Below are 24,876 nucleotides of genomic sequence, written 5' to 3'. Positions count from 1 at the left end.
CCTTATCACGAGTCGGTGATGGTGGCTCACGCCTGTAATCCCAACACTTTGGGAGGCTGAGGTGGGCAGATCATTTGAGGCCAGGAGTTCAAGTCCAGCCTGGCCAATGTGGCGAAATTAGCATTACTAAAAATACACAAATTAGCATGGTGCACACCTGTAATCCCAGTTACTTGGAAGATTGAGTCATGAGAATCACTTGAGCTCAGGAGGTGGCGGTTGCAGTGAGCGGAGATCATGTCATTACACTCCAGCCTGGGTGACAGATGGAAACTATCTCAAAAAAAAAAAAAAAAACACCCCCAAAACACACCCGTATCATGAACTACTACAGTGCTGTTGAAAAGAATGAGGAAGATCTATGTGTTCCCCAAGACACATTAAATAAAAAACAAAGTTGTAGAATATCAGCATGTAGAATATAACCCCACATGTGTAAAGAAAATAAAAATCAAGCTACACATTTCTTTATATAGGATAGCATGTATTCAGACACACAGGAAAAGATCTAGAAGGTCATAAACCCACCTAACAGCAGTGGGTGGGGAAGAAGGGAGTCGCAGGTGACTCTGATAACAGCATTGCCTGAATCAGTGGTTCTCAAAGTGTAGTCCCCAGATGGGCAGCACCAGAATCACCTGGAAACCTGGTATGTTGGAAATAATATAAATTCTAAGGCCTAATCCCAGAGCTACTGAATCAGAAGGCAATCAATTTCTCACCCTGGTCTCTCAAGTTTAACAGTTACCAAGACAAGAGCTGCCCTACAGATTCAGAAATAGCCTGAACTGGGGGGCTGACACAGAAACAGAACAGCTTGGTAACGTTCTGTTGGCCCTGGGGCCTGGCAGAACTGAGTTGAGATCCCCACTCACCAGCCGTGGACTTTGGGGACGTCCCTTCATCTGTAAAATGTGGACAACAGCAATGTCTGCTTTATATGTTAAGATTAAAGGAGGCAACGTCGTCACAGCCTGTCCTAGTAACTGCTCAATAAATGTCAGCTAAGAATAATACAACAAATAATAATAATAAAACAGTGGTGTTTCATGGCAGGCAGACAGTAGCAGGAACTGTCTCGAAGAACAAAAAGAGGCATATGTGACACTTAAGAGAAACAGGTTTTCCCCAGACCTTTTCCTTAATTGTTCCCACTTACTAGGCCTCATAAATTATGAATAAATGTATATTATTAGCTCAACTTGACACAGGAAAAAGGCTTTTAGCCAAATTTGGGTCAAATGTCTTAATTGGTGTTTTGCAAGAATCCTGCCTACACAGGCGGCACCGGGCCCAGGTCCTCTCGAGCTGTCGGTTCCCTGCTCTCAGGCAGGCAGCAAGGTTCCCAGCAAGTCTGTCTCCGGGAACACGGCCCCAACACCCTGCCCACCACCTGCCCATTCTTTCTCCAATCCACATGTATTCCACAATCCTCAATATTGACAGCCCAGTCACGCTGAGCCAGGCGCTGTGATGGTGAGTGGAGAAGGATGACATTAAACAAATAATCACACAAACAAAACATGTGATTCTACATCGTGACTCTCCAGAGAAGAGCAGAATGCTTCTGAACCTGATTGGGAATCTGAAGATGAGAGAAATACAGGGGCTTCCTCAATCTCTGGGTCCCCCAGGTACCTTCCTCCCCACAAGCCCAATCACCAGTACTCAGTGGCTGCCCCTGCTTCGGGAACTCAGGTGGATTCTCTCAGCTGCCTCTTAGAGATTTCTTTCTCCATCCAAGCAGACCGTGGGGATGCAGCCATGGTCCTGTTCTACATGATAACTGGTTTGTTTCCTGTTTTGGGCCATTTCTTATAAGTCTGCAATACTTGCATACAAGTCTTGTTTGGACATATGTCTTTACTTCTTTTGGGTAAATATCTAGGAATGAAACTGTTGGGTCATATGGTAAGTGTGTATATAAGTTTATACACACAAAAAATTGTTTTCCACAGTGAGAGAGTATGCACTTGGTACACTCCCATCAGCTGTAGGAGTTCAATTCTTCTGCGCCCTTTCCAACACTTGGTATTGTCAGTCATTTTATTTTAGCCATTCTAGTGGGAATGTTCAATGCCACTATGAGCCAGGCACTGTGATAGATAAGACTCAGCTCCTTCCTCCGCGAGTTGACATCTTAGTGGTGGAAGAAAACACATAAATATTTCATTCTAGACTGAGTTAGTGCTATGAAGGAGAAAATAAACAAGGTGCACTGATGGAAGCTAACAGGAAGCAAAATCTTTTTACTTTTTTTTTAATTTTCAGAGACAGGCTCCTGCTGCTCTGTTGCCCAAGCTAGAAGACAACACTGCAGCCTCAACTTCCTAAACTCAAGCAATCCTCCCACCTCAGCCTTCTGAGTAGCTGGGACTACAGGCATGCACCACCATACTCAGCTAAGTTTTCTTTACAATTTTTTGTGGGGACAGGGTTCTCGCTACGTAGCCCAGGCTTGTCTCATTCCACCTCAGTCCCACAAAGTGCTGGGATTACAGGTGTCAGCCACTGTGCCCAGCCCAGAATCTAAATTAGATGGAATGTCAGGAAAAACTTCTTAAGGAGAAGCCAGGCAGTGGAAGAGGTGAGAAGAGCATTGCAGGCAGAGGGACCGTCAGAGGCAAAGACCCCAGTGGGCACTGAGCCCAAGGCAAAAGTGAGGCTGAGGTCAGGGAGGCTGCAGCTTGGTAAGCAGGGGTGGGGGATGGAGGAAATGGGAAAAGATGACATTAGAAAGGCTGGTGGAGGCTGGATCGCATGGGGATTGGAAAGGATTTGGGTTTTACTCCAAGTGTGATGGGGTAGGACTGGCATAGAAGCAGGGAGATGATTTAACAGCTGTTGTAGCCATCCAGGAGGGGACAGGCAGTAGGCTGAGGAGGTACCTCTCAGACACCATCTAGGGGCTGTGGGACAGAAGGGAGGGCCAAAAGCAAAGACACAGGTTGCTAGGCAGCTGGGGCCTCCCAGGCCGGCAAAGCCCCCAGTGATAAGGTCTCGTGCGTTCTGTGTTCCGGATCTCCCTCTCTCCAGTAACTCAGAGCAGCCACCTCTGTAGAGCTTGCTTCTTAGAAACAGCTTTAGAACCAGAGTCCCAGAATCCCAGACTAGCCAGGAACCCACCGCTCTGAGAGGTTGTCCAGGTAAGTCATGGTGAACAATTTGGGAGGCAAAGGTCCCTTCAAAAACCAGAAAAAGCTATGGACATTTTTCCCCCCAAGATGCAAGTATGCACACGAAATGCACAGTTAACCTTTAGAACTTCACAGAGCTAGCTTAAGAACTCCCAACCTAGCTGGTCTATCTCCTTCACTTTGCAGATATGGAAACTGAGACCCAAGGAGGATAATGGATTTGCTCAGGGTCATCTGGTCAGTGTCCTTCCCTCGAAACCATACCATCTCATTTACAGAATGCCCATTAAATGGCTGTCATGACTGCACTTATTGATTGCCCATAGCAGCTCAACATATTCAAAGTGTACCCGGCACATAAAAACAAAGAAACCTCAGCTTCACGGCCTTGTCAATTAGGCCTAAGACCACTCTCTAGCTAAAAACCATTAAGCACTGCATTAAGAGTGATTTCTCTGACCATCTCCATATTTAGAGAGGCTTTTGAAGGGGTGTCTCAAGTGGCCCAGTGCTTTTTAAAAGGTCTGAATTAAGGCCTTCTTGTCCTGCCTTGGGAGCCTTCCACAGGCCCTGCCAGTGGGGCTGAGAGGACACAACACAAACTAACAGTCACTGCTATTATGGAGCCCTTACTAGACGCCAAGGGCCACACTAAGTGCCTTCTATGCATGCGCTCATCAGTCATAAATCAACCTAGCAGGGTGGGTGCCACTGTTCCCATGTCAGGTCATTTAAATTAGGTTGCTAGGGCCGGGCACGATGGCTCATGCCTGTAATCCCAGCATCTTGGGAGGCTGAGGTGGGCAGATCACTTGAGGTCAGGAGTTTGAGACCAGCCTGGCCAACAGGGTGAAACCCAATTTCTACTAAAAATACAAAAACTGGGTGTGATGGCGGATGCCTGTAATCCCAGCTACTCAGGAGGCTGAGGCACAAGAATCGCTTGAACCCAGATGGCAAAGGTTGCAGTGAGCCAAGATCGCGCCACTGCACTCCAGTCTGGGCAGCAGAGCAAGACTCGGCCTCAAATAAACAAACAAATAATACATAAATAAATAAGTAATAAATTAGGTTGGTAGGCCTTCCGTAAAAAAAGGCCACAACCAGGTGGTGGCTTAAACCACAGAAGTCTGAGATTAAGGTGTGTGCAGGAATGGTTCCTTCTGAGGATGTATTCCAGGCCTTTCTCCTTGGCTTGTAGATGACCATTTTCTCCTTGTTTTTTTCATATTTTCTTCCTTCTATGCATGTCTGTCTCTGTGCCCAAATTCCCCCTTTTGATAAGGACATTAGCCATACTAGATGAGGGCCCACCCTAATGATCTCATTTTAACTTGATTATCTCTGTGAAGCCCCTGGCTCCAATGAGGTCGCATTCTGAGGCACTGGGGGTTTAGGACTTCAGCCTACCTGTTTTGGGAGGATACAATTCAACCCATAATACCCTGGGTCCCAAAAAGGTGAAGCTGGGATTCAAACCCAAGTCTCTTCTCTCCCTCTGAAACCAGGACCCTCATCTATCATCCTGCTTCTGAAAGTGAGAAGGAACACTCAAGACCATTCATTCCCATTTGCAGATGGGGAAATGGAGTTTGGGCAAGGGTTGGGAATGGCCCAAGTCATGCGGCAAGTCTGTGGCTGAGCGAGGACAGGCCTCGGACCAAACACACCGAACAGCAGGCTCATGTGCACGGCCTCTCTGGCCCCTCACCATGCCTGCTCACGCCCCTGCCCTGGGCCCCCTTCTCCAGTAACACCATACCTTTTCTCTGAAAGGAAGGTGGCTGCCCCAAGCCAGGGAGATAAATGACCTTGGCTGTGGATTAATGGGGTTTCATCTAGACTCACATAAGTGGCTTCATTGGAAGCTTGTCTATCTTGCTGGAAATTGATTCCCTGCTTAAGAAAGAATGCATCTTCAGTAAAAATGGTGGCTCTACTTTCCAGGCTATAATCAGCAAATGGTCTAGCTTAGTGCCTGGTCCAGAGCAGATTCTCAGAAACTACTAAGTGGAAGAAAGCGCGAGGGGGTGGGGCGGAGGGGTGGCTGCAGTGACAGCTTGGGTTCTGGGTCTGTCAGTACTCAATACACGTCCTTCATTGGGTCACCTCCCCACTCTGGTCCTCACTGCCCCCTCTGGAAAAGAGATCATAAAGCCAGATAAGCCCCCTGGACACCCCTGCTCAAGCATTTGATATAATTCTGTACTTACCAAGTTTCTGAGACCCACATAGGCTTTGGGGAAACAGGCAGAACTCAGCATTTTATAAACAAATAAAGGAATGGATGTGTGAATGACTTTTCAGAGGGGAGACAAAGTGCAGAAAGAAGGACTGTCTTGAAATGGAAGGAAGCCTAGACAAGGCGGGCAAAAGAGCCCAGGCTTTGCTGTTAACACTGATCCTTTCAGATCTGGACATACATTAATTTTTTTTTTGCCACCTCGGTTTCTGTTGACAAAATGGGGATAATAAAAACAATCCTGCCTCCCAGGGTTCTTACAAAGATAAAGTACCAGAGACTGGGAACATGGCATAGATCAGACACTCGTGAGTCGTGGTCACAGACTGCTATCGTCTGAATGTTTGTGATTCCCCCAAATTTATGTTGAAATCCTAACCCCCATAATGAGGCAGTGAGGAGGTAAGGCCTCTGGGAGGTGATGAGATCACGAATGGGATGCATACCCTTATAAAACAGACCCAAGAAAGCTCAGTTGCCCCTGGTACCCTGTGAGAATACAAGAAGCTGCCATCTGTGAACCAGGAAATGGGTCCTCGCCAGATACAAAATCTGTCCGGCGCCTTGATCTTTGGCTTCCCAGCATCCAGAACTGTGAGCAATAAAGTTCAGTTGTTTATAAGTCACCCAGTTTATGGCATGTTGTTACAGAAGCAGAAACAGACTGAGACACAGATATGGCGCTTTCTAGTTCCCAAGTGACATTCACAGCTGTGGTCTCATCAGTACCCTCCCAAGATGCAGGGGATGGCCAGTGGTTAGCATTCCCATTTGACTGATGGGAACACCGGGCTCCAGGAGGGTGAATGCTTCAGGAACTCATCCCCAACTGATATCCTCAGTTCTAAACCTGCTGGCTCACTCAATTCTTTTCCAACACCTTTGACCAGCCACCTAATCCCAGTGTCAACATGGCTTATGGTTTCTGTTGGGGGAATGATCTTGCCCTGCCAGCCAGACCATGCTGGCTCTCTTCGGGCTGGCCTGGGATGGTGGGGATTTTGGGCCCCACCCGGCTACACTGCCCTCCTGTGACTGCCATCTTAGATATCCTAAGTCCTGCCCAACTGCCAGCTTGGTGCCTCCTTCACTGACAAGAAGTTGTATTTGATGATCTGAGGCAAGTTATTTATTTATTTATTTTTTGAGATGGAGTTTCGCTCTTGTTACCCAGGCTGGAGTGCAATGGCGTGATCTTGGCTCACCGCAGCCTCTGTCTCCTGGGTTCAGGCAATTCTCCTGCCTCAGCCTCCTGAGTAGCTGGGATTATAGGCATGCGCCACCATGCCCAGCTAATTTTTTGTATTTTTAGTAGAGACGGGGTTTCACCAAGTTGACCAGGATGGTCTCGATCTCTTGACCTCGTGATCCACCCGCTCGGCCTCCCGAAGTGCTAGGATTACAGGTGTGAGCCACCGCGCCCAGCAAATTCTTCTTTTTATACTGCTGTCAGGAATGCAGATCGGCAATGAGATCTGCTGGAGTAGCAAGCACTGGCCTCACCATCCCCTCTTTCTGTGGCGGATACCACTAACTGATCCCAGCCTGACATCCTGCTGAGCCCCAAGCCTTCTCAACGTGGAGCCTAAGCAGCTGTTACTAATTGATTAGAACCGGCCTAGTCTAGACTATGACCCTGTGCCTCTGCTTACCTTCTAGGAAGGAAGTGTGAGAAATGCCCATGAAGCCCCACAAAGCCATTTCACTTTATAAATGTTTTGTTCCTTCTCTCAGTTCTGTTATTTGGCCTGCCTCTCACTCATTCCTTTCCTAATGGGTGGAAGCCCACTGAATTTCCTCCGGGAAGCTGCTCTTCCCTTACCCTCAAGCAGACCAGGGAAGCACAGCTGGCCAATTAAAGTGCTTTATCCTGCCAGGTGCTGTGGCTCATGCCTGTAATCCCAGCACTTTGGGAGGCCGAGGTGGGCAGATCACGAGGTCAGGAGTTTGAGACCAGCCTGGCCAACATGGTGGATCTAAAACACAAAAAGAGAAAAAATAGCTAAATTCTACCAAAAATACAAAAATTTGCTGGGCATACTAGCGCATGCCTGTAGTCCCAGCTACTTGGGAGGCTGAGGCAGGACAATCTCTTGAACCCAGAAGGTGGAGGTTACCATGCTTTATCCTACGGCCAACAACTGGTTGGATTGGGTGGGTCAGAGCAAATACCAGAAAACTACAGAAGCATTTGGACAAGGGGGCTGAGCTGGCTGGATTCCATTCTAGATAGGCTGGCAGCCCTCTTGGCCATTACCTGCAAAGGGCCTGCCTGAGAAAAAAGCCAGAGCAGGGAGGGCAGAGCCAAGAAACTGACAGAGATAGATTCCCAATGAAAAACGGAAACACTTGGATTCAGCTGTGCCTGAAGGCAGGCATTCCCTGTGCTCCACAGTTACGTGAGCAAATATATTCCCTCTCTAGATTACATGCCAGTTGGAGTTTCTACCACCCATCAATGAAAAAGTGATAACTAATTCAACACTCTTATATTATGAAAAAAAAAACAATCTTCCCATGTCTTCCAAATTAATACAAATCTCCTAAAGAAGCTTCCAGGAGAACAATGGGGAGAGTAGTTTATCTTAGTCCCCACAGAAATACAGCATCAGCTGAAATAAGACTCAAAGCCATAAACACAAAGTTACACTCCAGACAAAATAAGGGGACAAAACAGAGGGGCTCTGAGCCCAGCTTAGAAGAACAGAACATCCTAAACTCAGAGATAAACTAGACCATTGGAAGGGCCTCCCACCAAAACATTTAAGGCCTAAAGATCTCAACCCGGCATCCAAGGTTCTTTCTGCGCAGAAGCATCTGGCTTCAGGCTTGCAGAACTCAACCTTGGTGATACTCAGCTTTTTACAACTGGGCTTCAAGCCTTACCCAAGCAGGTGCCTAGTCAGGGCTTGGCGTAAAGCGACCTGAGAGAAGGTCACCAGTTCTGGTGAGAGTGGATCTTCCAGCCCAGAGAACAAGATGGGGGTCCAGTGCTCAGAACTGAGCTCCAAAGCTGGGCACCCAGCCAACCAGGAGGCCCAGTTTCCAGGGACCTGGGAAGGCAGCTCTGCCTGGTAGGCAGGGCAACACGATGGAGAAAGCTGTGGTCCCTGACACTGCCCTGGGACACCTATCTCAGGATCTGAGTGAGGACTCAACTCAGAGCTCATCAAACTTCTTGTCATATGGGGGGAGTTTTCTGCTACCTGCAGCCAAAGCTAATCCAATCCAGGCCATATAAAAGGGGCTCTCCTAACCAACCCACCAAACAACCAGGTTAACCAACACTCCCCACCTTCTCCTGTAATAACACCCTTTACTAATGCCCAAGGCGCCCCAGAGCCTCAGCTGGTCTGCTCCCATCAGCTGAGTTATTTATTTACTAAGATTCACTTGTTTCTTCCCAAACCCACTGGATATTGTAATTACAAAATTTCATTAACTGGTCCATAAACAGAAAATATGAGTACAAAAAAAGAGATTTCAATGAAAACTAAGTTAAAGGCTGTGGAAAGATTTAATAAAGTTGAGTTGCTAAAAAGACAACATTGCCATCAAACTTCATGTGAGTGAGATCATGGTAAAAGATTAGGGGCTGGGCACGGTGGCTCATGCCTGCAATCCTAGGACTTTGAGAGGTGAAGGCGGGCGGATCATGAGGTCAGGAGATCGAGACCATCCTGGCCAACATGGTGAAACCCTGTCTCTACCAAAAATATTAAAAAAAAATAAATTAGCTGGGCATGGTGGTGCACATCTGTAGTCCCAGCTACTCAAGAGACTGAGGCAGGCTACTCACTTGGACCCAGGATGCAGAGTTTGCAGTGAGCCTAGATTGCACCACTGCACTCCAGCCTGGCGACAGGGTGAGACTCTGTCTCAAAAAAAAAAAAAAGATTAGGAGAAATTTGCAAGAATCAAAGATTCAGCACTCAGCTTGACAAGAGTCAAAGTTCTTGATCCAACTGAATGCATCCTGAAACTGAAAACTAGCACTGTGGGTGTCATCTACGCAGGAAAGATGACTTGGAGTTTCAATGCTGGCACCACAAACAGTCCTATAGCAAAAGACTGGCAAAAATGAATGCACATGTCATATGGCTTCACTAAAAGACAATGTAGGCATGTCTTTTACAATTCTGGGCTTTATCTGACTTCTTCCTAGGAATTCCCCTCTTCAGCCTCCTTGTACCTCCTGGCTGCAGTTCCCACTCTCATCAGATAAGAAGGTGATGACTGTACACAGACTCTGGCCTCCACGGCGCAGGAAATTAAGCCTTATGATGGACTACCGTAACACGGAACCAGGGTTTTATGCACCAGAAGGGTCTGGAGTAACATTTTTAGAGACAAATCTCTCATCTTGCAGGTGAGGGCATTGAGGCTAAGAAAGAAGGAACAGGGAGTCACCCAAGATCCACACAGCCAGCTCCTGACAGGGCCAGAACACAAGGTGAGATCTCCCGTGTGACTCGTCCAGACCAGTTTCCAGAATGACAGGCCACTTCCTCAACATCTGTGGCCCAGCCACTGAAAGTTCTGCGTTAGGTCCATCTCTCTTTAAATGGCAAGGGAAAGAAAGAATAGGCAGTCTCCTGGGCAGGTGTTACCTTGCAGTTATCTCCTTTCCCACTTCTGTTGCCTGTAAGCAGCCCCTTATCTGCTGAAGATCTGCAAAGTGTCTCATTGCTGTGCTGGGGTAAGATTACCTGCGGTGGGGTGGCTCCTGGATGGCCTGGCATGTGGCTATGCAGAGTCCAGATTCCCCTCCTCCAGCGCTGAGGTCGGCTAGGCCCCCCACCCCATCTTTGGCAGCATGGATCCTGGCACCTCTCAGGAGGGTGGCCAATCAGCAGGTACAAGCCTGCCCCGGGCCTAGGAAGGCAGCATTTTATTTTGTTTGTAAACAAAAAGGTTGAAGCATATTCTGCGCAAGGTGTTTTAGTGCAGGGTGATATACGCATTGTGTCTGGCTGCACTCGCAGTCAATTTTATGCACTTGAACTCAAGGGCCTCTTGAATTCAAAGGAGAGTGGCAGGAAAGCACTTGCTAAACTGCAAAATGAGGTACAGGTACATGTTGTTAGGCTTTGCTGAGGCAGAGTTGGCCCTGGCTCATAATGCGCTAGTTACACTGAGTTGCTTGCCCTCTGCGCGTATCTCGAGACCAGCCTCCCTCCCGGAACAGTTGTGTAGCTCGAGTTTCCACCCCAAGGCCACTGCGCTGGAGGCTTCCTCAGCCTGGAACGCCTTCTCTCCACTACGTCTCCCATAGCGGCTTCCTTCTTTCTATACTCATCCCAGGTTAAACGCCCATCCCGAGATGGGCCTCGCTGACCACTGCATCCCATCTCTGGTCTACCCAGCACCCTGCTGGAAGTCCCTCAATTAGCATTAACCATTCTTTGCTATTCCCCTGTCCCCTTTTATCTTAAATTGCAGTAAATATAAATAACATAACATTTATCAATTGCTTTTTTTTCATACAGGATCTCACTCTGTCACCCAGGCTGGAGTGCAGTAACATGATCATGGCTCATTGCAGCCTTGACTTCCCAGGCTCAAGCAGTCCTTCCACCTCAGCCTCCTGAGTAGTAGCTAGGACCACAGGTCCACACCACCATTCCCAGCTTGCTTACTGATTTATTTATGGTAGAGATGGGGGTCCTTCTATGTTGTCCAGGCTAGTCTTAAACTCTTGGGCTTAAGCAAACCTCCCGCTTTGGTCTCCCAAAGTGCTGGGATGACACGCATGAGCCGCCATGCCTGGCCCATTTTAAACATTTGTAAGTGTGCAGTTCAGTGGCATTAAGTACACCCACATTGCTTTGCAGCCATCACCACCATCCATCTCCAGAACTACCCACATTATTAATTTATCTACTTGTTTACTGCTGTCTCCCGCAACCGGTAGCTCCACGTGAGCAGGGGCTGTGTCTGTGCCCATCTTGTTGCTCACTGTATCCCAAATGCCCGGCATAATGCCTGGCCCATGGTAGGTGCTCAATAAAGGGTGTTCAAGAAACAAAATGGGTGTCTTGTAAAGGGTATAGGGCCGTGCACAAAAACAAGAGAGCGCAACAGGTGCACTTTTCCACACAACCCAGAGACAAGACCAAATTTCCTGGCAGCCTCAGTCACCAGATAACAATTTCAGGTTCTGTCAAAGTCTGTGGGGGCAAAACCGCTGAGAGCTCCATTTCTTTCCTGGTTCCAGGCCCCTCTGTGAGGTCAAGAATGAAGATACATGATCATACAAACCACCTGACATCAACACTCACCATTTCAACACATCAGCTCTACCGAGAGCAACATTTTATCAGTTGCTGAAGAGCAGGCACAAAAATAGACTGCAGGGATCAAATGCCACCCTCAGCTGCTCTCTTGACTCTCAGGAGTGAAAGTTCCTGCCTGGCATCCGAGGACCCCAGGGCCTAGGGACCTGAAGGCAGAGGTCAGCTGTTAACACCAGTTACACAGATTTTAGAAGGCAGAGCCAGGGCTGGAATTAGGGTGCCTTAGACACCAAAATACTGTCATCAAGGTAGATCATATTTTAATGCAATTTACAAATGAATGCAAAATATCTACCCAAGATTAACAAAATACCAAAATTCTCAGTAAAGGTGAAGTCGGTAGTGCCGATGGTTTTGCTCTTACCTCAGGTTCCTGCAGGGTTACGCATGACCCTGTCACTCTTGCTGGTTTTGTTTTAAAATTGGATATTTTGTTCGGCATGGATATTTTCACATCAATTATTTTTAAACACGAATATAAATAGGATTGATCTTGATGACTGAGTTTGTTGGCATCTCCTTAAATTCTGTGCCAGAGTCAAGTGCCTCCTTTGCCTCACCTTAGCCCACACCTGCGTGGCATTAAATGGGGAAAGTTGCTGTTCATGCAGGTGACTAAAATGGGACCATGTCTCAGTTCATGCCATTTAGTGGGGCCTCAGTTTCAACATCTCTGAAGTAGGTAGGGCCCATGAACTCCTAGTTGCTGTGGAATTGTTCCAGCCCTTGTGAGGTATTTTGGATGGGGGTTTAGGAGAACTGTAAAGTGCTTGTAAGAAACTTTCTGGCTGGGTGTGGTGGCTCACACCTATATTCCCAGTATTTTGGGAGGCCGAGGCGGGCGGATCACCTGAGGTCGGGAGTTCAAGACCAGCCTGCCCAATATGGAGAAACCCCGTCTCTACTAAAAATACAAAAATCAGCCGGGCGTGGTGGTGCATGCCTGTAATCCTAGCTACTTGGGAAGCTGAAGCAGGAGAAATGCTTGAACTTGGGAGACAGACGTTGCGATGAGCCAAGATCACACTATTGCACTCCATCCTGGACAACAAGAGTGAAACTACATCTCAAAAAAAAAAAAAAAAAAAAAAAAACTTTCCAGGAACTCTTATTAAGTTCTTTCTCCAAGATGGTAAATGACCTGCCAGGGTAGGGGGTGGTATACAAAACACTTGCCCTATCTCTAATGAAAGGAGTGAAGTTCGTGAAATGCATCAACTTTGCTTAATAAAAAAAAAGCGACTGGAGCGGATTCCTGGTTCTTCCTGCAATCAGGATGTCCTCTGGCGGTCCACTCACTGGAATTCTGACCCCAGTCCTGAGTCGGACGGAAAGCAAAGGGTGACTTCTAGTTCATGTCGCACAGCTGAAGGGACGACCACTGACACCCTGCTCATGAGCTGGCAGGTGCTTCCTTTCCTTCCCATATTGTGTGGGATTTCCTCAAAATCCGGATGTGCCTAGGGACATGTCAGCCACCCTCCTGTGTCAGGAGGATGACAAAGTACCTGGCTTTGGGAGGATAGAAAAATTCTGGGCTGATGATAGTTTTATGGCACTGTGAATGTACTTAATGCCACTGTTTTGTACATTTATAAATGGTAAACCTTAGTCTGTGCAACATGGCAAAACCCTGTCTCTATTAAAAAAATACAAAAAAAATTAGGCATGGTAGTGTGTGCCTGTCCTCCCAACTACTCTGGAGTCTGAGGTGGGAGGTCACCCGAGCCCAGGAGGTTGAGGCTGCAGTGAGCTGTGATTGAGCCACTGCACTACTCCAGCCTGGATGACAGAGTAAGACCCTGTCACAAAAAAATAAAATAAAATAAAAGGTAAATTTTATGTTAGGTACCATGTAACACATTTTTTTTTAAAAGTTGGCCGGGCGAGGTGGCTCATGGCTGTAAACTCAGCACATTGGGAGGCTGAGGTGGGCGGATCAGCTGAGGACAGGAGTTCAAGACCAGCCTGCCCAATATGGTGAAACCCCGTCTCTACTAAAAATACAAAAATTAGCTGGGCATGGTGGTAGGCACCTGTAATCCCAGCTACTTGGGAGGCTGAGGCAGGAGAATCACTTGAACTGGGGAGGTGGAGGTTGCAGCGAGCCAAGATCGCGCCATCACACTCGAGCCTGGGCAACAAGAGCGAAACTGCGTCTCAAAAAAAAAAAAGTCCCAGAGACCAAAAGAACAAAGTGCCCCACACACTCCATCTGGAGGTGTTCTCTGGGATCCTACAGTGTCCACGTTCTGAGGTTCTATTTCTGCATCTCCTGGCCCGGCTGGCAGGAGAGACCAAGGGAGCAGGGCCAGGGCTCAGCTGAGAAGCCCTTTTTCCTGTAAACACTGTTATAAATAACCCAGAAAGAGGCTGAAAGGGGGTCCTGGCAAGAAAGTGAAGGTCAGGCAGCCCCTTCATGGCATTTAAGGAAATGTCACTCAACAGGACAGCAAGGTGCCAGTGCACACCTTCAGCCCAGTGCTGCCTGGGGCTGACTGCAGCCTTGCTGTCAAGCCAGAGCGCCCAGGGAGCACTCCCACACCCAGGATATGCAGCCCTAAGGTGGCAGGCTCCTGGGGTTTATACAGACAGGGGACCCTCAGGTGGGTGGACAGGCAGTGGATAGCTGGCAATTCCCCCTTCCCAGTAGGCTTGGTAGGCCAGAGCTGAAGTCAGTTCCCCAATAACCCAGGCCAGGACTCCACACCAGCCTGGGCTTGTCAGCCAACACATGACCAGGCCGAGGGAGAGATGACTCAGCAGTGCTCGGCCCACAGCTGTCCCTGCTGCTGCACGGCGTGGGAGCTGGAGGGGCCTCACAGCCCATCTGGTCCTGTGGTTCCCACGCTGGGCTCCCTGGGGAACCCCCACAGCTCTACCATGGCCCTGGGCTTTGAAATGGGAGGGATTATGAAGGAGTTAATTAGGTTTTCCATATTTATTAACCAAAAGCCATACAGTGGCAACCCCTCATATTCCTATGTAACTAGAGTGAATTCAACATTATGTCCTTGGCCAAAAAGATAAATAGGCCAGGCACAGTGATTCACACCTATAATCCCAGCACCAAGGGGGCCAGATCACCTGAGGTCAGGAGTTCAAGACCAGCCTGGCCAACATGGCAAAACCCCATCTCTACTAAAAACACAAAAATTAGCCAAGTATGGTGGTGCACGCCTGTAATCCCAGCGACTTAGGAGGCTGAGGCAGGACAATCGCTTGAACCCAGGTGGCAGAGGTTACAGTGAGCTGAGAACACACCACTGCACTCCAGCCTGGGCAACAGAGCAAGACTCTGTCTTTAAAAAAAAAGAAAAGATAAAACAGATAAAAAGTCACATTTCTACTTCCTTCTTACACATTAGAAATAGGGTGATGTATCTCGCATATGAATTCTATATTTGCATACTCTCATATACACATACCTATTTTCCATATATACTACTTTGTGGGCTATTTAAGGACTCTATGAGGTTAATGTAACCCAAACCCCAAACTAAGAAACCACTCCCCAAGTACATGGTATTTACCACTCAGGTGTCTGAGCAGCCTGTGAGAGTCCAGCAAAGTGGGGATTCCCTATTTTATCTATTTGACTTTGAAAGAATGGGGAGGGGCAAGTTATCCACCCCTGTTAGTACCTCTGAAAGTCTTCCTGGGTTCAGGAAGCCTGGGCAACATCACAGAGGAAGCACAGGCTCCCATCAAGAGGGTCAGGGCTTGCCCACCAGGCCCAGCAAGCTGGAGACAGAACACCAGGGTTTGTTACTCGCTCTCCTGCTGAAAACCCTCCCAACTTCTCACTGCCCTTGACAAAAACCCCAGAGTCCTCAGGAACCGAGTGCAGCTGCAGCCTGCCTGCTTCTTCCCTACCTCCTGGACTCTCCACTCTCCCCTTATAGTAGGCATGGTGTCCTTCTTTCTTCCCCTGAAACACAACCCTCTGGCTGGGGTTGTTCACCTGGGATACCTCCCCAGGTCCTGGGAGCGAGCACCTTCCCACCATTCAGTCTCAGTGAGAGAGGCCTTCCCCCACACCCCACTCCATCTGCTCACAGGGATTACATCACTGTGGTTTTTTGTTTTTGTTTTTTTGAGACAGTCTCATTCTGCCACCCATGCTGGAGTGCAGTGGTGTAAGCTCGGCTCACTGCAACCTCTGCCTCCTGGGTTCAAGAGATTCTCTTGCCTCAGCCTCCCAAGTAGCTGGGACTACAGGCACACTCTACCACCTGGCTAATTTTTGTATTTTTTGTTGAGATGGGGTTTCACCATGTTGTGCAGGCTGGTTTCAAGCTCCTGATCTCAAGTGATCTACCTGCCTCAGCCTCCCAAAGTGCTGGGACTACAGGCATGAGCCACCACACCTGGTCACATCACTGTGTTTTAAGCATAGCATGGACCCAGGGACCACCTGTCTCCTCTCTAGAATATAAACTGTGTGAGCACCTGACCTTGTCCTTTGCTGAATCCCTGCATCTGGAAAGGTGCCAAGCACTGAGTAGGTGTTTACTAACCCTTTGCAGGATGGGAAGGAGTGGGGTGGAGGGCAGTTTTGGCATCTCTGCCTCAGACTATTGTGCAGCCTGCAGTCTCTCTCACACTCACCCCACCTTTACTGGGAGTTGAGGGGTGGTTTCCTTCCGCATCCATTTATTCCCTTATGGAAACTCCTGCCTTTCCTTTTCCAGTGGGTCAGATGATGAGAAACGCAGACGCACAGGCTCCCAGATCAAGCTGGTGGGAAAGAGGTTCTCTTTGGCCCCAGCAGGCTCTCCTTGGTCATGTGGTAAGTGAGGGCCAGAGGCCAAGGGAAACCAAGGAGGCCTGCTGAGCAGACCCCCACTCGCTCAGGTCCTGCAGATCCAAGGCCCTAGCTGGCCTTCTAGCCACAGCTGAGCCTGCCTTACGCAGCAGTGCGTTCCAGAGTGAAGAACTGGGCGAGTACAGTGAATCTGTGTCAACTGAATCGTACGTCTCCACTCTCCCTTCTCAAGTAACAGGGATGTGTCCTGGGGTAGGGGTGGTACTGCAGCAGGCTCCCCACCCTGGGCCTCCTCACTGTGTGCTAATGACAGAATAACAGGCACCTGAACTCAGAAAGGGGGACAAGCAGATGCTCCATTACCACCCAGGACGAAGAGAAACAAACAGGCAGGAGGTGAGAAGCTCTCTCAATTACAGAACAAGGAGGTTTTTTGTCAAGTGAAGCACCTGCCATACCCACATGTAAGTACCACCTGAACCCATTTTCCTGCCCTACTAGGTTCCTCCCAGCCTAGTAGGATTGAGGGTCTTGGGGCTCATAAAAATCCTGTATGCTATTCTCCCATTTGATCCTCACAACAGGGCAGAGAAGCCATTTTCTCAACTGAAAAGCTGAGGTTCAGAGGGAAAGTGAGCTGCCTAAAGTCACACAGCAAGTCAAAGAGAGGACCAGGACTAGAACCTCAAGACCTCTGAGTCCTAGTGGAAGCAATAAAATAGCACTGGATGGGGAGTCACAACCCTGAATCCTCTGTGCATGGAATTTTGGAGGAGTCCCTCTGCTTCTCTGAGCCTCATTTCCCCATATTCCAGCACTGGTCAACCTCAGAGAGCACAGCCATTCAACCAGGGCCCCGGGACAGGCAGGGTCAGCACGTGAGCAGGGTGGGAAAGTGTCAGGTGCCCCATAAGCAATTCCTAAAAAGGAGGAAAGACGGTGGGGGTGGAGGTGGTGAGTACTGAGAGCTGGTGAATTCCTCAAGTGGGAGAATCCCTTAAGTGGCAAGTGGGAGCTCTGCTGGCTCCTCCCTGTGCTACTCACGGTGTGGACCATGAACTAACAGCATCAGCCTCTCCTGAGCTTATTAAATAAATACGGCAGCCCTTCACACCCATCCCAGACCCCCGAATCAGAATCTGCGTTTTAACAAAGTACCCAGGTGATTCACAGTCACATTTAAGTTTGGGAAGCAAAAATGTTTAAATCAAGAGTCAGATCCTTATCATGTGACCACGGGTGCAACACCTGAGTCCTCCCAGCCCCAGCTGCCCATCTGTAGAGAGGAAGCTGTGTATGCCTCACAGAAGTGTCACGAGGGCTTTGCGAGGTCACATATGCCAAGAGCCTAGCCCAGAGCCCGGCAGGTAACAGCCGTCCAAACTGCTAGCTTCCTTCCTTCTCGAGAGGCCAGAAGGAAGGAGGCTTCTGCCTCCATTCCAAGTCCTGCTGCACATCTGGGAGGCGAGGAATAGACCCCCGTGGGGCCGCAACAGATGGGGACAGGGTGGGAGCTGAGGGAAAGAAGGAGAGGAAGTCAAGAAGAAAAATAAAAACAAGCAGCAGAGACCATCTGAATCCCGCAAGGCAGGCAACATGCAAAGCCCAGAGACGCGGCCGGTTCAGCTCACGTGGCAAAGTGAGTGCTGCCAGCAGCCAGCAAGCCAGGAGGCATGGAGAAGCGAGGGCCACATGGCTGTGTCCTTGCCGACTATGTGGGACAAGGCTTATCCAGACCAGCTCTGAGGTCAGGGCAGACACTACACTGAGGGTCGCTGGAGCAACCAGACAGAAGCTGGGGCCTCGGGCCAAGCCCTGAGAAGGGTCAAAGTGAACTGGAGAACACTTATCCAGAGGAGCCTGGGAGTCGGGGGTGGGGTGGGGCTGACCTGTGGAATCTTGGCCAAATGATTTCACTTCTCTGGGCCTCAGTGAAATAGGGGACACCCACCCACTTAGGGTTCTTATGAGGATTAATGAGAAGGGCTTCATATAGTGTCCAGTGCAAAGTAAGTACTCAAAAGACAATGGCCATCTGTGAGATGACTAAACGAGAGTCCTTAAGCAACTACAGATGCAGCCTCTCTGGGCTGCTGGGCCTCCCTGCACCTTCCTGACACCCAGTCACTGGGTTAACCCTTCATCATCTGAGATGGACCCCATTCACATCACCAACTCACACCTCCATGGCAGCCACAGCCACAGCCTCCCGCCTCTACTCCAGCCCCCACAAGGCTGCCAGACACAGAGCAGCCACAGCTATCTTCTGAAGACACAGACCTGACCCCACTGGCTCCCACTGACTCCTCCCAGGTAAAGACTGAACGCCTTCCTGCGGCCTGTAAGGTCCTGCATGCTCTGTCTCCTGCCTCCCCTTCCCACATCATTTCATACCAGCACCCACTCCCTCCTGCTGCTCTGAGCCCTGCTGTCTGCTTTCCACCCCTGGCACTCGACAGGATCTGTCCCCTGACAGAGCCCCTTCGCATGCTGTCCCCTCTCCCTGGAACACGCTTCCCACACAGAGGCTTTGCCTACTTATCTCCTATTCATCCTTCACTCTACTTCCTCAAGGAAGCTTTTATTTTGAGCTTGCAGATCATATGAGGAGCCCTACCGCACCCTCTCACGGCCTTCTAGAGGTCCAGAGGCTTCTGGAGCTTAGCACACTGGGAAATTTAACATTTATTATTAAACATTCATTTGCATGAGTATATTATTAATGCTCACTACTGCATCCCTGGCACCTGGCACACAGTAAGTGCTCAATAAACACTTGGAGAGGGGATTAGGAGACTGGCTATTCCCTTGTGCCCATATCACCCACTCATCCTACAAGGTCCCGCTCTGTATGCATCCCCTAGGTCTTAATTTTCCATACACATGGGACAAACCCTGACACTGCCTGATCCACACCCTATATCCATGACCCATAGGCCCCGCGCCAGAGAACTAAACGTTTCTAGATCTGATTTTCTTGAAAGCAGTTTTGGGTCATGGCCAAGGGAGGCGTGTGCCGCCGCCTCAGCAGTAAACGCTGATGAAGCTGTCTGGACCAGATGAGCTGAAATCAGGAAATGCCAAGATTTAAAAGCATCCGGAACCCATTTATTTACTATTGTTCTTGCACTTCCAGGCTATTTTGAGCTTCAGATCAATTGGTTGGCCCTCTTCCCTCCAAATATCACTCCCGAAACACCCAACATGCACCTGGCCCCACCTGTTGGGGCTCAGCTCCCCCTGCCCCACCTGTCACATGACAACAGCAGCAAAAACAGGGGAGGCTATTTACCAGGTGCCTCTGTGAGTAGTAAGTGCTCTCACCAAAAAGTCCCTAACAGTCCCAAAGGGAGGTATTGTTAGCTCCATTTAAGATATGGGGAAATTGAAACTCAGAGGTGAAGAAATGTGTCCAGGGTCACAGAGCTAGAGAGTGCTGAAACTGGGATTGGACTCCAGATCTTCCACATCCAAAGGCCAGGCTCAAAATCGCTTGGCAATACAGCCTCCCTCACTCCTGTCAAAGCTCCCCATACACCCTGTGGGTTTTCTCATCTCTGAGTTCTTGGTAATATCTTTCCAGCCACCTGCTATGACCACCAGTGTTTCGAACCACCGGTCAAAAGCCACCCTTCCCCACATGCACTGCTATGAGAAGACTGCCAAGATGGGCTGTTAGGTGGAAGGGGATGTTAACATTATGTGATCCTGTTTACCTTTTTTTTAATGATGCATAGATAGGTAGTTCATATATCCATAGATTATTGCTAGAAGGACACACAAGAATAGTAGGAGTTGGAAGGAACACGAACAAGGAGTTGGTTGGGCATGGGGGAGGCCAGAGCATATTTACTTTCTATTTTATGTCCTTCTTTACTCTTTGAAGTTTTTTAGTTTTATCATATACATGCTGCAACTCACTCCTCAAAACCCAATTCTGGCCAAGTGCAGTGGCTCATGCCTATAATCCCAGCACTTTGGGAGGCCGAGGTGGGTGAATTACCTGAGGTCAGGAGTTCGAGACCAACCTGGCCAATATGGCGAAACCATCTCTACTACAAAAAATACAAAAATTAGCCAGGCACAGTGGCATATGCCTGTAGTCCCAGCTACTCAGGAGGCTGAGGCAGAAGAATCACTTGAACCCAGGAGGCAGAGGTTGCAGTGAGTCAAGATCACACCACTGCATTCCAGCCTGGGCGACAAGAGCAAGACCCAATCTCAAATAAGCAAAACAAAACGAAACAAAAAACAAACCCAACTCACATGCCACCTCCTCTATGGAGCCTGCCCTGGTTGCCCCAGCTTCTCCTTCCTCCATTTTTTCTCTGGGCATTTAGGTCACTGAGGCTGTGTCCCCAGTGTACATACGTATCAGCAGGAGCCTCGGGGCCTGGGTCAGTGTCTTGGGCTTCCAGGGTCTCCCTTCAATCTGAGCCGGAGCCTTTGCTCAGGGAGGGGCATGAGAGCCCTGGTGAATGAATAATTATTTTACTTTCTATCTTGGTCCATGCCTCCTGAAGCCAAAGAAGCTGGAGACTCTAAAATGGAGCTTGGGGGTGGGGAAGAGAAGAGGAGAGCAGAGAATCAGAGGGTAAATTCAGCTCCTGGAAGCCTGCCCAGTGCTCATCCCTAGGAAATGACTCAAGCATGACTTATGCCAGCAGACAGTCCATTTGGGCCCTGAGGTCACCAAACCTCGTCATGGTCCTGCTTATTAAATATAGAGGTGTATGAAATAAAGCCACCACTTCTCATACTGGGATTCTAAGAAAGGGGCAGAGAGACAAGGAGAGGTAAGGAATCTGTCCCTTTTTCTCCACCCTTCACAGCCCATCTAGTGAGGTCTCCACTGTGGCTGAGGTTGGACCACCAGGTCGCACTTGGCTCTTAGAGGGAGCTTAGCAAATGTCCTATCTTACTTCTCAGGTAGCAAGAAGGTCTCTGCCCACTTCAGCCCCCAGTCCCCAAGAGCTTGGTAATATTTGGCCCATAATAATCACTGTCTCTCTTTTGTGCCAAGCACATTATGGACATCTCGTTTTTACTGTCCAACAACCATGTAAAGGCAGATAGACAGTCTGTCTGGTCTACTCTACAGATGAGGAAACTGAGTCCCACGGATGTTAAGCAATGTGCTCAAGATCACTCAGCTAAGTTGGAGGGAGTTGGAATTGGACCAAAGTCTGCTGGTCATCTGAGCCATACCAAGGTTGCAACAGGGAAGAACGCGAACTAGAACTCCATTGGCTGGAGCTATGTGATTATAGTCAGGCAACCCCACGGTGCTAGACCTCAGCCTTCTTGTTTGCTCAGGGGACTGGCTGCTCACAGGCAGTATGGGAATCAGCTGAGCTGAGGCCATGCTTCTCTCTCTGATCACACACTTGGGGTGGCAAGACATACTCAGAGGCACACTCAGGAGGTATGGCACCTCTTTTCTGAACTCCGTTTTACCCCCAAGATTTGCCATAATAAAGCCAAGTCATTTAACTGCAAAGGGGAACATTCTTCTGTTATAAAAACTAAACCAAACAAAAAAACAAGGGCATGTTAGGGAGTAGAATGCAAAAGCTGGATTAATTTTTTTCACGTAAAATCCAAGATACTCAACTTCTCTAAGCCTTAGCTCTTTTATCTATAAAATGGGAATAACAAGACCATACTTGTTCAGCAAGGATCCTTAACCTTTTTTGAGCCATAGGTTCCTCTGAGATCTGGTGAAGCCTATAAACTTCTCACAACATTTACGAATGCATAAAATAAAACATAAATGATTTTTTTTTTGAGACAGAGCTTTGCTGTGTTGTCCAGGCTGGAATGCAATGGTTCGATCTCGACTCACTGCAACCTCCACCCCCCAGGTTCAAACGATTCTCCTGCCTCAGCCTCCCTAGTAGCTGGCACTACAGGCGCACACCACCATGCCCTACCTAATTTTTGTATTTTTAGTAGAGATAGGGTTTCACCATGTTGATCAGGCTGGTCTTGAACTCCTGACCTCAAGTAATCCACCCACCTCAGTCTCCCAAAGTGCTAGGATTACAAGCGTAAGCCACCACGCCCAGGAGAAATATTTTTTAATGTACCAAATGAAACATAATTATAAAGAAAACCAATACTATCAAAATATATTTATAAAATACAAAAGTAAATTTGTTATAGTTATGTTTCCTTATTAACAAATAACAAGAGATAGTGGAAAGCCTAATAATTACTTATAATTTGGAAATAGCAATAAGCCTATTTGTAGATATCTGCAACAACCATGATATAAAAAATCTGTGATTTCCATTGACAACAAAATCATGAAATACTTTCTTTGTCCCCTACATCCATAAAGGAAATGCTAAATTTCAGCTAGAGATTCATTAAAACAAAGATGTAATTTTTTTCCATCCAAGTTCACAGACCCCTTAAACATGTGGTTTAAAGCACTGTAACACAGTGCCTGGCACACTGCGAATGTTCTTTAAGGCCGGCTGGTCTAGATGATGCCAGGCTCTGATCCTAGACACACCAGGGCTGGAGGCTCTGCCTCTGTACCAATAGGAGTCCTGCAGAGGAGCATTTTGAGCAGCCCTGAGCCCATCCGGGGCTCAAGGAGGGATGTGGGTCACTCGAAGCTGTTGGGCGAGGGAGGGAGGCCTTCAAGCTAATCCAGAAGCTTAGGGCTGGAAGAGGGATAAGCTGCAGTTAGAAATGCACACAGGCTGTCTCAGAGCAAAACAAACCGTGTCCTTCTGTGCATTAACTCTGTCCACAGCTATGCCTGCAAAGGAGGCCTTTCAGATGCTGCCTCCTTGATATCTCTACCTGAGTGGTTTGTCAGCATCTCCTCCTTAGATCCAATGGGAATTCAATTTCCACCCAAACCAGTTTCTCCTTCAGTCTTCCCCAGGTCAGTAAGTGGCAAACCCTTCACCCAGCTGCTTAGGAGCAAAACTTAAGTATTTATTCCTCTCTTTCCTCCCTCTCACATGCCATCCATCAGCCAGTCCTGTCTGCACTCTCTCCAAAATACCATTCTCATCTCTCCCTCTCTACTGCCACCACTCTGTGCAAGCAATCATCTCTCACCTAGACTTCTAGCAGACACCCAGCTGGCCTCCCCCTCCCACACTTGCTCACCCCACCCTAAGTTGGTCTCTCCCACAGTAGCCAAGATTATCTTTAAAAGATGTAAATCAGGACTATGTTACCCGCCCACTGCTCAAAATCCTCCAAAGACGCTCCTATTGCACTCAGAATGAAATCCAAACACCTGTGGCTTAGGAGGTCCTTGCCTACCCTGCCAGCATCCTCTTCTGCCACTTTCTGCCTCATTGACCATGCCACAGCCATCCTGGCATCCTTTACATTGGAGCTCAATATCTGGTCACTGCCCCAGGGTCAATGCACAAGCCATTTTTGTATGGCTGATTACTTTCTGATGTTTAGATCAAATGTCACCTCCTCCAAGAGGCCCCCCGACTGCTCACTCTGAAGTGGCCATTGTCCTTCCCACTCCATCACACTCTCATTACATGGCTGTGTCTTATTTTTTTCACGATCAACGTGTGAAGGGATGTTGTTGGTTCTGTCCAGGTGTGTGCTACTGGTCCACCTCCACCAGCATGGAAGCGTCGCAATGCTTCCTGCTGCACCTCGGCACACAGTAGGCACTCTTCAGATTTTAGTGAGACTTCTCTTGTGTGGGAAAATGGGCTAAGCTCTTGACATGCATCATGTCACTCAATCCTCATGACTGGTATTACTCCCAGTTTACAGGGGAGGAAACTGAGAAGGCCTAATGAGGTTCCCCAGCTGGGTTAAGGGAAGTCTGATGCCAAACCAGGGTTCTTAATCACTGTTATAATAAAACATTATCCCCCTGCCCCCACAATCATCTCCCAACAGAAGACACAGGAAGGATGATTCCACAGAAAACTGCAGCTGAATGGGGCTGAGGTGACGGAATCCCAGGCCTCAAGACGCTGTGACCTCATCCCGCTCAGAAGCTGCCACCCTCCTGCGCCCTCTGCCCCAGGAGCTGGCTGGCAGAGATGTGGCATCCACACCTGTACTCAGATTTGCATTTGGTGCCCTGGAAACTCCCCACTGCTCCTTTCTCCTCAGGTGCCTTTTCCAGGCCTCTCATCTCCAGATCAGGTTTCTAGAGCTGTGGAATGTCCTGTCTTAGGTTATTCTCCAGCTTGAGGCTAGGTGTCTGGGATTCAGAACTCCAGAGCCCCAGGTGGAAAAAGACCTTAACAACCACTTAGTCCGATGCCCCATCTTATTTATGCTTTAATTACAGTAGCCGCGGGTACCTCATGAGATAGGTCCCCTTTTTATCTCCATTTTACAGGTGAGGAAACTTGAGGCCCAGAGAGGTTTGCTAACTTCCCTTGGAGACACTCAGCTAAGTAGGCAGTTGTGCAGAGACTGGAA

General features: G+C 48.5%; 1 protein-coding gene across 6 annotated transcripts in view; it reads right to left on the bottom strand.

The window, feature by feature from the left end:
• The window catches only part of PPARGC1B (PPARG coactivator 1 beta), a 122,661-nt gene that overhangs the window by 36,354 nt on the left and 61,431 nt on the right, over window positions 1–24,876 (bottom strand). The window lies entirely within an intron of this gene.

This window comes from Callithrix jacchus, chromosome 2 (genome assembly GCF_049354715.1).
Source record: "Callithrix jacchus isolate 240 chromosome 2, calJac240_pri, whole genome shotgun sequence".
Classification (NCBI taxonomy): domain Eukaryota; kingdom Metazoa; phylum Chordata; class Mammalia; order Primates; family Cebidae; genus Callithrix; species Callithrix jacchus.
Note: the sequence above shows the minus strand (reverse complement) of the source record. Positions and strands in the feature narration are given on the sequence as shown.